The sequence below is a fragment of the Manis javanica genome, chromosome 10, assembly GCF_040802235.1.
Source record: "Manis javanica isolate MJ-LG chromosome 10, MJ_LKY, whole genome shotgun sequence".
Taxonomy (NCBI): Eukaryota; Metazoa; Chordata; class Mammalia; order Pholidota; family Manidae; genus Manis; species Manis javanica.
In genome coordinates this window covers 23,566,011-23,580,220 of record NC_133165.1, presented here as the reverse complement: position 1 = coordinate 23,580,220, position 14,210 = coordinate 23,566,011, and positions in this window count along the sequence as shown.

Here is a 14,210-nt window from a genome sequence, read left to right as displayed (position 1 = left end):
CTCCCTTCCCCTTCTTCTCCTAAAACAGCCCTTCTCCCTTCCTCCCCCACCATCTTCTCCCCCATCTCACCTACTTCACCTTTGTCCCCTGTGGATTAAGTCTGAGCCTTTCAGCCCCCCTTTAACTAAGTCCCAGGGGCCTCCTCCATCTTTGCCCTCATCACCTGTTTCTCCCCTGTTGGGGACCACCTTTGTCTTCTCACATGTTTGTAGGCAGAATGGGAAAGCACCTTCCCCCATGTCTGAATGCAGCATAGGAAAGCACAAGCTTGAGAACAACCGGTGCAGTCCTTGGAAGTTATCTGTCCACAAAAACATATCTTGTCCTCAAAGACGAGCCAAGACTCCTCACTCTGAAAATAGGGAGACCTTGAAGATGTGTAGAAACACCGCCCCTGCTTCTAGCTATGCCCTTCCCCCACTTGCTGATGTGGCAGGAATGGAGAACAAAAAACATTCTGTTTACTCATTCCTTAAGCAACAAACTGGAGCCCTGCTGTAGCTCAGTTGGTAGAGCATGGGACTCTTAAACTCAGAGTCATGAGTTCAAGCCAAACTGGAGTGGCAGAGGCAAGCAGCTGGGCTGCTGGCTGGCAACGCGTGGGAGCATCAGCCCTCCCAGTTCCTTCTATCTTTCTTTATTTTCTTCGCCCCCCTTCCGCACTTCAAGACCTGCTCGACTAGGCGCGGCTGGACCGTGTCACTCCACCACAGACTGAGCCAGAACCCTTCAACCCCCTCAGACTCAGTCCCGAGGGCCTCCCAAAATTATCACCACCCTCTGGGACATAGCTTAGACAGACTCACTCAAGCCTGATTACAGTATACCAGCCTTGACCCAGAAACGCCTGATGAAAGACATGTCCCTATGACATACTTCCTAGCTCAAAGCTACCCCGACATTAAAGCTAAACTCAAAAAGTTAGAACAGGGCCCCGCTACCCCACAGATGAGATCGTAACAGTGGCCTTTAAAGTCTTCCATAACTGGGAGAAGGAGAAAGAACGCCGTAAACAAAAGGCTGATCAAGCCAATTTCCAAATGTTGGCTCAGCTGATAAAAACACAACCTGGGTGCCCTTCTACAAACAAGCGCCCCACAGGAGCTTGTTTCAAGTGTGGACAAGAATGACATTGGTCAAGGGCGTGCCCCTCCCCCAGATCTCCTACCACCCATGCCCCAGATGCCACAAAAAGGGCCACTGGGGGTCTGATTGCCCAGCAACCCGAAGGGGAGGCTGGACGAACAACCCCCATCCTAAGCCCGCTGTAGTGCGGCTGACAGAAGAAGACTGATGGGGCCCAGGGGCTTCTCGCCCGACCATTTCCATCACCAAACAGGAGCCCAGTATTACTTTAATAGTAGACAGTCACCCCATCTCCTTCCTTCTAGATACAAGAGCCACCTTCTCAGTCTTTTGAGAATACCGGGCCCTACCACGCCTGCCATTACTCCTGTATTCATGGTAGGAAGTAAACAGATTTTTCCATTAACCCCCCCCTTTTATGCACAATCCAAGACAATCCCAGACCTTTCTCCCACTCCTTCCTAGTTATGCCCCAGTGTCCCATCCTTTTACTAAGATGGGACATCCTTTCCCTCCTCCACGTTTCCATAACTATATCCACTCCCACAGCCCCCAGTACTCCCTTTCTGATGGTCCTCATAGATGACGACCCCCTCTATCCAATGAAAGCTCCGGTTCCACCCTCATACACCCTGTAAATCCCAAAGTTTGAGACATTACAAGCCCCTCTGTGGCTCTACATCCTCCTACCTCTATCAAATTACGTGAGCCCTCTCAGTATATCTGTCAGGCGCCATACCCCCTAACCACTTCAGCCCTCATAGGCCTCCAACCCATCATTCAAGATCTCTTAAACAAAAATTACCTCAGACCCACTCACTCCCCATTTAATACCCCCATATTAGCTGTTAAAAAAACCCAACAGATCTTTCTGCCTTGTCCAAAACCTTCGCCTCATCAACATGTCCATTGTCCCTATCTATCCCTTAGTTCCAAATCCATACACCCTTTAGTCGCAGATCCCTGCCAAGGCATCCACTTCTTAGTCTTAGATCTCAAGGACACATTTTTTTCTATCCCTCTGGACCCCTCCTCTCAAGATTTTTTCGCCTTCACCTGGATGGACCCATACACAAGACATTCTGAACAACTCACTTGGACAGTTTTGCCACAAGGCTTCCGAGATAGTCCCCATATTTTTGGACAGGTCCTAGCTCAGGACCTCAAACAGTTTAATCATAATCACTCCAAGTCCACCTTATTACATTATGTGGATGATCTTCTACTCTGCAGTCCCTCGTGAGAACAGTCTCAGCTTGACACTGCCTCCCTACTTAACCTTCTAGCTTCCAGAAGTTACCGGGTATCCCCCATCAAAGCTCAAATCTCTTCCCCTTCTGTCACTTACCTCAGATTCCTCCTATCTCAACAAAGTCCATTACCTTAGACAGAAAACGGCTCCTCTCTGACCTGCCCATTCCCAAAACCAAGGCAGAAATCTTTTCCTTTCTAGGTCTGGCTGGGTATTTTACAGCGTGGATCTCTAACCTCTCCCTGTTAGCAAGACCCCTATACAACCTCAGCAAGGGCCCCCCTGAAGAACCATTATCCTCCTCACCCTGACACTCCTTCATTAAGCTCCGTTGAGCCCTGTGGAAGCCCCAGCTCTCCATCTCCCTGATTTGTCGAAGCCCTTCTCATTATACATTCATGAAAGGTCCAGTCAAACTCTAGGAGTCCTAAGCCAATATTATGGCCCATCCTTTGCCCCAGTAGCTTATCTCTGCAAGCAATTAGACCCCAGAGTTTGAGGATGGGCCACCGGCCTATGGGTATTAACCGCTGGACAGCTCTTGCAGAAGGAAGCTCATAAACTAACATTCAGGGCGCCCCTTACCATTCTGTCCCCACATCACCTAAAAGATCTCTTAACCTACAAAAGTTTACAGACTCTCCCTCCCTCCAGACACCTGACCTTACTGTCCTCTTTCCTCCAAAATCCTATTCACCCCCTTTGCCATCCATACCTGAATCATGACTTTTTCCTCCTTTACTGCTCTCTCGCTTTTTTCCTCATTCCTATTGTCTTCCCTGCCACCCCAGCCTCCTTGTATGGTGATTCAAAGTCAGACAAACTTACACAAAGCATCAAACAAAAGTTACTGCCCTCATTGCCACATCAGACTGCCCTCTGAGAAGCTGCTCTGAGCCTTTATACCTCCACTTTCCTCCCTCCACCGAAGTGTTCACTAGCAGCTACCCTTATTCTCCCTACCTCTGCTTCCTCTATGACCAAAAACAAGCCTATTGCAGGTGATGGCCAGACACCTACGGGAGATGTCCCTATTGGTCTTGAACCATTCACTACATGGGTAACTCCCAGTAACCACAGTATTACTCCTCTAACCATTTCATGAAATATCCCAACGGCTCATTCTCCTTATCAATCCCAGATCCCTGGGACTGTAGATGAGCTGCCAGAGTCACAGCCTCAGTTTACTATGGGGGGTCCTCGACCCCCCAATGGTACCCTTCATATCTCTCGAAAGTATGTTCCCTCTCATTCCCAGATCTCTCAAGTTGCATCAGATATCAGACATTCTGAAAAAGTCATTATCCAAACTCTTGACGGTGCCTCTTCATCTTCTTATCCCCACCCCTCTTCCAATTTCTCCTACTCTTCATTACAGCTCATTCAGGACACCACCATTTTTCTCAACCACACGCTTAACACAGCCAATTGTTTCTTGTGCGCATCACTACAGCGCCCACTGCTGGCCACCGTGCCCCTTAATATTTCCAACTACTCCTTCCATGCAGAAAGACAACCCCTCTGCCCCTGGCAGACATACCCCTATGAGAACCAGAATACGCAGATAATCTCACCATCCACCACTGTGTAGGCCCGACTCCACCCCCATCCAGGGCACTTCACTGCCTCCCAACTCCAGCACACCCTGCATTCTCGTCACCCAAATCCCACAGCTTACACTTTACAGCATGGTGGAATTCCTTGAGCTCCAACCTCCCTTGCCCTCACACACAAAATGGGCTGCTTTCCTTCCCATCATGGTTGGTATCTCTTTGACCACCTCAGCCATTGAGGCAGGATTTTCTGGGGGAGCCTTGAGTCACTATCTATGGGCAATTAGAGCTCTCAACGTCAAACTTGAGGGAGCCCTGACATCCACTGCCAATTCCCTAGCCTCTCTCCAAGGACAGGTCACTTCGCTAGCTAAGGTCACCCTTCAAAACCGGCGGGCCCTAGATCTGCTTACAGCTGAGAAGGGCGGCACCTGCGTCTTCCTCCGGAAAGAGTGCTGCTATTACATCAACGAATCCGGCATTGTAGAAACTGACATTACCAAACTCACCGACCTTGCCTCCAGTCTCCACTCTGCTTCCAATTCCAACCCATTCTCTTCAATACTAACAAACCCCTCCTTACTTGTGTCTGGCCCATTGCATGCCCCATAATAGTCTTTCTTCTCGTCTGTCTCTTCTTACCCTGTATAATAAAGTCCATCAAATCCCACGTTGGAAAAATCTCTAATCAAACTTTCAACCAGCTTTTATTCAGGAACTATCAGCTTCTGGCCACAGAAGATCCCTCACCCTCACATAACCTCCTCACCACACGCTGAGATGGACCCTTCTCTCCACTGGAAATTGTTCCTGGAAACAATGGCCACAGATGCCTGGCTTCTGGCACCCGTATCCTCCTGGCACCACCATTAGAATCAACAAGTCCTCGACCTATAGTTACAGGGAACCTTCATTGATTTCCAACCTGCAGAAGTCCACACCTACTCGTCCTTACTGTGGGGAGTCCTATCAACTCTTTCCTCCCAATCCTCAAGCCCTCACTCCCTTCTCTGCCCCCATTCAGCAGGAAGCAGTCAGAGAGAAAAGCAACGTCCACAACCCCATAGAGGAGAAAGGGGGGAATGAAGGGCCCCCACCAGTAAGATGGCGAACTTCCGGCTTCTCTTCCAGGATCTCGGTTCCCAACGGCGTCACCTGAAGACCAATCACCTCTCTCCCCCCTCCCACTCCCAGCACCTAGCCAATAGCCACCAGCCCCGTAGAAGTAACACCACAATCACCCCATGCCCCTTCCTATATAACCCAGCACCTTTCCCTCATAAAGCGGAATTCTCCAGTGAATTGCTGCTGTGTGTCGCTCCTTTCCTTTCAATGAGCTTTACAGAACAATCTCTCACTAAACATAAAGTATATCTTCTTAACTTAGCAAAACTTTAAGGTTTTAGGTTACCACAAAGATTCTCAGGCTGTAGGTAGGTATATACACTGTAACACACAATTAAAAAGGTGTTCACTTGCCACACTCATTTAGTTCACTCATTCGTAACAACTATGCTAGATTACTTACAAGACCTTTACTGAATATTAGACAAAGCCAAGCCTTTAAGCATTTTATTCTTAAAAGGTTTAGCAGATAACATCCACTTAAATGACCTTAGGTAAACTTAGGCAGCTGATAACTACAAGGACATGCCCGCCTCAGGCAAAACCAAATTAGCATTAATGCTTAACATTTTTCTATCAGATTTTCTGTAAGTTTTAGAATGCCCAATTTCACAAGCGCTTGTCTTTAAATCAATTTCATTAATACCATCCAGAGGTAGAAAGATATTTTCATTTACACACTTAGACACACAAACATACAGACTGAGACATAATGATAGTGTTTCCTCTGGCAGCCATCCAACACTGAAAACTGGCTACTCACTAGAACAAAAAGTTTGCCACTGACCCTTCTGGACTTCCGCACTGAGGTTGTTAGCTTTTCCCCTAATATCTTTAACCTGTAAAAGAGTGGTTAGATTAAATGTTCCCTCTGGCAGCCAGCCAATGTTAAAGGATGGCCACTTGGAGGTGCAGAAAACACAAAATTTTCCCTTCCTGACGTCCGTGCTCAAATTGTGAGCTCTTTCCCTAATGTCTGAGAAAAATGGTCTGTCATGAGAGACAAGGGGGTCGTCTGAGTCTGTCCCACTTCTTCTGTCAACAAGACTAAGACCAACACTACAAACAACAGGTGCCTACAGAGAAGAATCTGCCGCGGCTGCGGAGGCAAAACTGAAAGTAAGTTGAGGGCCTGTTGGACTGCAGCTGCAGCCGACTTTCCTCACAGATGAGGACTTCATCCTCCAGACGGGGGTAAGGGACGTCAGTGACCCACCAGCGCGTCCATCTAAGTCAGTGCCGACCCAGATACAGACTGGCGCTCCTACAGGCTTATACAGGCTTGTTCGAGAACAAAAACAGTAAGACACAGATAAAGAAAGAGTGAGACACAGGTAGACAAGGACAGACAGATAACTGAGTGCACTCACCAGCCAGAACAGGGCCCTCCGGGTTGGGAGTCCTGGGGGTCTCTGGGATCCTGGACAAGCCCCCAAATGTTGTGCCCAAAGTCATGAATCCCAGAAGACCATCAAGGAGCCAACACTGATGCAAAAGCAAAGAGCCTTTATTTGAGCTAGCTTGAGCTCAGTCTCTCATCTACACCAATGCAGTGGCAAGATGCCAGAGAAAAAGAGCATGTTTTCCCCAGAACAAAGGTTTTATGGGTTTCCAGGGCAGTTTGGGGGGGTGATGGCCGTGGCCCTGGCTGATTGGCTGGGCATGGGGTTGTTGGGGGTGATGAGTCATGGCTTTGGTCAGTTGGCAGGTTCCAGGGGTGGTGGGTGTTCTTGCTGACTGGAGGGGAGAGAGGGACTAAGCCCCGATTGGGTGTAATAGAATCCAGGTCCCGATTGGCTGAAACAGGATACAGGTCCCAATTGGCTGAAATAGGATACAGGTCCCAATTGGCTGAAATAGAATCTGGGAGCTTGCCCTTTCAGTCATTGTCCATCAGTGTAGATGCAACAGATCCACTATGTGCCTTCTCTGTGCTACACTGTTCTCCCCATGATTTCCCACACAATGTGTAATAAACATAATACCCCTCAATCCCCTTCTCCCTCCCTCCCCACCTGCCTTCCCACACCTCTCCCCTTTGTAACCACTAGTTCATTCTTGGAGTCTCTGAGTCTGCTGCTATGTTGTTCCTTCAGTTTTGCTTTGTTGTTATACTCCACAAATGAGGGAAGTCATTTGGCACTTGTCTTTCTCTGCCTGGCTTATTTCACTGAGCATAATATACACCAGCTCCATCCATGTTGTTGCAAATGGTAGGATCTGTTTCTTTCTTATGGCTGAATAGTGTTCCATTGTGTATATGTACCACATCTTCCTTATCCATTCATCTACTGAAGGACAGTTAGGTTGCTTCCATATCTTAGCTATTGTAAAACGTGCTGTGATAAACATAGGGGTGCATATGTCTTTTTGAATCTCAGAAGTTGTAGTCTTTGGGTAAATTCCAAGGAGTGGGATTCCTGAGTCAAATGGTATTTCTACTTTTAGTTTTTTGAGGAACCTCCCTATTGCTTTCCACAATGGTTGAACTGGCTTACATTCCCACCAGCATAAACAACATGCTTTTAAATAATCAATGGATCGGTGAACAAATTAAAACAGAAATCAAGCAATACATGGAGAAAAATGAAAACAAAAACACATCAGCTCAAAATTTGTGAGACATGGCAAAGGTGGTTCTAAGAGGAAAGTACAGAGCAATACAGGCCTACTACAATAAACAAGAACAATCCAAATAAACAGTCTAAAATCACAATTAATGAAACTAGAAAAAGAAGAACAATTGAAACCCAAAGTTAATAGAAGGAGGTACATAATAAATTCAGAGCAGAAATAAACAAAATAGAGAAGAATAAAACAAAAGAAAAAAAATCAATGAAACCAGGTGCTGGTTCTTTGAGAAAATAAACAAACGAGATAAAACCCTAACCAGACTTATCAAGAAAAAAGAGAATCTACACATATAAACAGAATCAGAAATGAAGGAATAATCACAATGGGTACCATAGAAATAAAAAGAATTATTATAGAATACCATGGAAAATTATATGCCAATAAATTGGAGAACTTTGAAGAAATGGACAACTTCCTAGAAAAATGCAACCTTCCAAGACTGACTCAGAAAGAAACAGAAAATCCGAACAGACTAATTACCAGCAATGAAATCAAGTGGATAATAAAAACCTCCTCCAAAACAAAATTCCAGGCCCAGATGGCTTCACAGATGAATTCTACCAAATATTTAAAGGAAAGCCAAGGCTCATTCTTCTTAAAGCATTCCAAAGAGTGAAAGAGGAGGGAAAGTTTCCAAAGTCATTCTATGAGGCCAGCATCACTCTAATACCAAAACCAGAAAAGATATGACAAAGAAAATTATAGACCAATATCCCTGATGAGCATGGATGCAAAAATCCTAAACAAAATATTAGCAAACCAAATTCAAAATACATCAAAAGGATCATCCATCATGACCAAGGGGGTCTTATTCCTGGGATGCAACAATGGTACAATATTCATAAATCAATAAATATCACACACCACATTAACCAAAAGAAAGATGAAAATTCATCATCTCTATAGATGCTGAAAAAGCATTTGACAAAATTCAACATCCATTCATGATAAAAACTCTCAACAAAATGAGTATAGAGGGTATGTACCTCAACATAAAGGCCATATATGACAAATCCACAGCCAACATCATACTTAATCGCAAAAAGCTGAAAGCTTTTCCCTCAAGATCAGGATCAAGACAAGGATGCCCACTCTCCCCACTTTCACTGAACATAGTATTGGAGGTCCTAGCCAAAGCAATCAGACAACACAAAGAGATAAAAGGCATAGAAATTGGTAAGGAAGAAGTTAAACGATCAGTATTTGCAGATGACATGATATAAATAAAAAACCCTGAAGAATCCACCAGAAAACTACTAGATCTAATTAACTGAATTCAGCAAAGTTGCAGGATACAAATTAATACACAAAAATCTGTTGTATTGCTATATACTAACAATGAACTAGAAAAAGGGAAATCAGGAAAATAACTCTATTTACAATTGCATCAAAAATAATAAAATACCTGGGAATAAACCTAACCAAGGAGGTGAAAGATCTTTATTCTGAAAACTACAAGACACTCATGAGAGAAATTAAAGAGGACACCAATAAATGGAAATCTATCTCATGCTCATAGAAAGAAAGAATTAATATTATCAAAATGACAATTCTGCCTAAAGCAATTTACAGATTCAACACAATCCCTTTGAAAATACCGACAACATTCTTCAATGGACTAGAATAGTTCTAAAATTCATATGGAACCACAAAATACCCTGAATAGCCAAAGCAATCCTGAGAAGGAAGAATAAAGCTGGGGGTATTACACGCCCCACTTTAAGCTCTACTACAAAGCCACAATAATCAAAACAATTTGGTACTGTACTAACACAAGAACAGACTGATAGGTCAATGGAACAGAATAGAGAGCCCAGATAAAAGCCCTTGAATATATGGTCAATTAATATATGATAAAGGAGCCATGGATATACAATGGGGAAATGATAGCCTCTTCAACAGCTGGTGTCGGCAAAACTGGACAGTTACATGTAAGAGATTGAAACTGGATCATTATCTAACTCCATATACAAAAGTAAACTCAAAATGGATCAAAGAGCTGAATGTAACTCATGAAACCATAAAACTCTTAGAAGAAAACAGGCAAAAATCTCTTGAATATAAACATGAGCAACTTTTTCCTGAACACATCTCCTGAAACAAAATAAAAAATGAACAAGTGGGACTAAATGAAATTTAAAAGCTTCTGTACTGCAAAGGACACCATCAGCAGAAGAAAAAGGCATCCTATAGTATGGGAGAACATATTCATAAATAGCTCATCTGATAAGGGGTTTACATAGAAAATATATAAAGATTTCATATGCATCAACACCCAATAAAAAAATAACCCAATAAAAAAAAACTTGGTGGAAGACCTGAACAGACACTTCCCCAGAGAAGAAATATAGATGGCCAACAGGCACATGAAAAGATTCTCCATTTCACTAATCATCAGGGAAATGCAAATTAAAACCACAATGAGGTATCACCTCACACTAGTTGGGATGGCCACTATCCAAAGACAAGAAATAACAAATGCCTGCAGCTAACCGGCACAGACCCAGAGGCTGCTGCCAGTGTGCAGCTGCTTGGCACAGGCAGAGGAAGCCGGTGCAAGGTCCGGGAGGCACAAAGGGTAGCCACTCTCACAGGAGAACACGCCTGGTGCGTCTGTAAGCCCCTGCAGTTCTCTAGGCTATCCTGAGGTCTGCCCCACCCAAGGCAGCTCAGGGGATTAATCCAGAGACGATTCGCTGTGTGTGGCTAACCGGCACAGGCAGCAGAGAAGGGCAAGGCGACCAGCAAGCAGGAAGGGACTTTGTTCTCCCAGCTGACACACATGCCACCTGCCGATGATCACTTCTATCACCATGAAAAGGCAGAAGAATCTGGTCTAGCAAAAAAATCACTCAAACAACCCCAGAGAGAGGGCCTGGTATGATAGATATAACCAATATTCCTGAAAAAGAATTCAAAACAAAAGTCATAACCATGCTGATGGACCTGCAGAGCAATATGCAAGAGCTAAGGGATGGAGTCTGGAGTGAGATAACAGAAATGAAACAACCAATAGAAGGACTTAAGAGCAGACTGGATGAGGTGCAAGAGACTGTTAATGGAATAGAAATTAGAGAACAGGTATACAGAGAAGCTGAGGCAGAGAGAGATAAAAGGATCTCTAAGAATGAAAGAATATTAAGAGAACTGTGTGACCAATCCAAATGGAACAATATTTGCATTATAGGGGTATCAGAAGAAGAAGAAGAGAGAAAAAGGGATAGAAAGTATCTTTGAAGAAATAATTGCTGAAAACTTCCCCAATCTGGGAAGGGAAATAGACTCTCAGGCCATAAAAGTGCACAGATCTCCCAACACAAGAGACCCAATGAAGACAACACCAAGACATACAATAATTAAAATGGCAAAGATCAAGGATAAGGACAGACTATTAAAAGCAGCCAGAGAGAGAAAAAAGATCACCTACAAAGGAGAATGCATCAGGCTATCAACAGATTTGTCAGCAGAACCTTACAGGCCAAAAGAGAATGGCGTGATATATTTAATGCAATGAAACAGAAGGGCCTTGAACCAAGAATACTGCATCCAGCAAGATTACCATTTAAATTTGAAGGAGAGATTAAACAATTTTCAGATAAGCAAAAGTTGAGGGAATTCGCCTTCCACAAACCACCTCTAAGGGTATTTTAAAGGGACTGCTCTAGATGGAAGCACTTCTAAGGCTAAATAGATGTCAACAGAGAAAATAAAATCACAGCCAAGAAAGCAGACCAACCAAATACTAACTAAAGGCAAAAAGTAAAATCAACTATCCACAAAAGCAGCCAAAGAAACACAAAAGAGTACAGAATAAAACACCTAACATACAAAGAGTTGAGGAGGAAGAATAAGAAGGGAGAGAAATAAAGAATCATCAGACTGTGTTTATAATAGCATAATAAGTGAGTTAAAGTTAGACAGTTAGTAAAAAAGTTACCCTTCAACCTCTGGTAACCACAGATCCAAACATGCAATGGCAGTAAGTACATATCTATCAATAATCACCCTAAATGTAAATGGACTGAATGTACCAATCAAAAGATACACAGTAAAGAATGCATAAAAAAGCAAGACCTGTCTCTATGTTGCTTACAAGAGACTCACCTCAAACCGAAAGACATACACAGACTAAAAGTGAAGGGATGGAAAAATATATTTCATGTAAACAATAGGGAGACAAAAGCAGGTGTTGCAGTACCTGTATCAGACAAAACAGACTTCAAAAGAAAGAGAGTAACAAGAGATAAAGAAGAACATTACATAATGATAAAGGGCTCAGTCCAACAAGAGGATATAACCATTATAAATATATGCACCCAACGCAGGAGCACCGACATCAGTGAAACAAATACTAACAGAATTAAAGGAGGAAATAGAATGCAATGCATTCATTTTAGGAAACTTCAACACACCACTCACTCCAAGGGACAGATCCACCATACAGAAAATAAGTAAGGACACAGAGGCACTGAACAACACACTAAAACAGATGGACCTAACAGACATCTACAGAACTCTTTACCCAAAAGCAGCAGGATACACATTCTTCTCAAGTGCACATGGAACCTTTTCCTGAATAGACCACATACTAGACCACAAAAAGAGCCTCAGTAAATTCCAAAAGATTGAAATTCTACCAACCAACTTCTCAGATCACAAAGGTACAGAACTAGAAATAAAGAAAACAAAAAGGATCACAAACACATGGAGGCTTAACAACATAGGCCAAAATGACAAAATAACAAAAGCAATTAATCTAAAAATTAGTTAAGAAAAATATTTAATGAAAAGGTATAAAAGAAGATATTATATACAATAAATGAAGAAGAGAGGGAGTAAAAAATGTAGTGATATTAGAATGTGTTTGAACTTAAGTGACCATCAGCTTATTATAGATTGTTATATTCACAGGATGTCATACAAGTACCCTCTGGTAACCACACACCAAAAACTTATGATACACAAAAAGGAAAGGGGAGGGAGGGATCCTAACCACAGCACTAAAGAATGTCCCAAAGACACAAGAGAAGAAAGCAAGAGAAGAAGAAAGGATCAGAGAAGAGCAACCAAAACAACCAGGAAACATTGAACAAAATGGCAATAAGTACATACACATCAATAACTATTTTAAGTGTAAATGGTATAAGAGCTCCAATCAAAAGACATAGCATGACTGAATGGGTAAATAAAAAAAAACAAGACTCTATTTGCTGCCTATAAGGTACTCATTTCAGACTTCAGGACACACACAGACTGAAACTGAAGGGATGAACCAGATATACTATGCAAATAGCAATTAAAAGAAAGCTGAAGCTGCAATACTTATATCAGAAAGAAAGACTTTGACATAAAGACAGTAAGAAGAGACAAAGAAAGACATTACATAATGATAAGGGATCAGTCAAACAAGAGGGTATAGCAGTCATAAATGTGCATCCAACATAGGAGCACCTAAATTTATAAAACAAATACTAACAGACCTAAAGAGAGAAATAGACAACAACATAATCATATTATGGGATTATAACACCACACATCAATGGACAGATCATCCAGGCAGAATATAAATAAGGAAACACAGGGCTTGAACAACCCATTAGACATGGTGGACCCAATAGATAGATACACGAAATTCCACCCAAAGCAACAGGATGCACATTTTACACAAGTGCACATGGAACATTCTCCAGAATAAATCTCCAGCATCAATATATTCAAATAGGTTGAAATCGTATCAAGTATCATTTCAGATCACAGTGGTATGAAGTAAGAAATCAATTACATGAAAGAAACAACATCGAAAACCCACAAAGGAGGCAACACAACACGCTTCTGGGTGACCAGTGGGCCCACAAACAAATCAGAGGAAATGAAGCAATATGTGGAAACAAGTGAAACAGAAACATAGCGCTTCAAAATACGTGGGATGCAGCAAAAGCTTCAAAGAGGGAAATACATGGCAATACAGGCCTACCTCAAGAAATAAAAACAATCCCAAATAAATAGTCTAAACTTACAACTGAAGAAACTAGTAAAAGAAGAACAAATGAAACCCAAAGTTTGTAGGAAGGATAAATAAAAGATCAGAGCAGAAATAAATAAAATAGATAATAATGTTAATAGAAAAAAAACCAATGAAACTAAGAGCTGGTTCTTGGAGAACATAAGCAAAATAGACAAATCCTTAGCCAGATTTATCAAGAAAAAAAGAGGACAGAAATAAACAAAATCAGAAATGAAAATGAAGTTACAATGACAGCACAGAAATACAAATAATTATTAGAGAATTCCATGGAAAATTATACGCCAACCTAGAATAGACAAATTTCTAGAAAAGTACAACCTACTAAGACTGACCCAAAAAGAAACAGAAAATCTGAACCGACAAATTATCATAACAATATTGAATTGGTAATCAAGACTCCCAACAAACAAAAGTTCCACGCAAGATGGCTTCACATCTGAATTCTACCAAACATTTAAGGAAGAGCTAATAGCCATCCTTCTTAAAGTATTCCAAACAGTAAAAGAGGAGAGAATACTTACAAACTCACTCTAT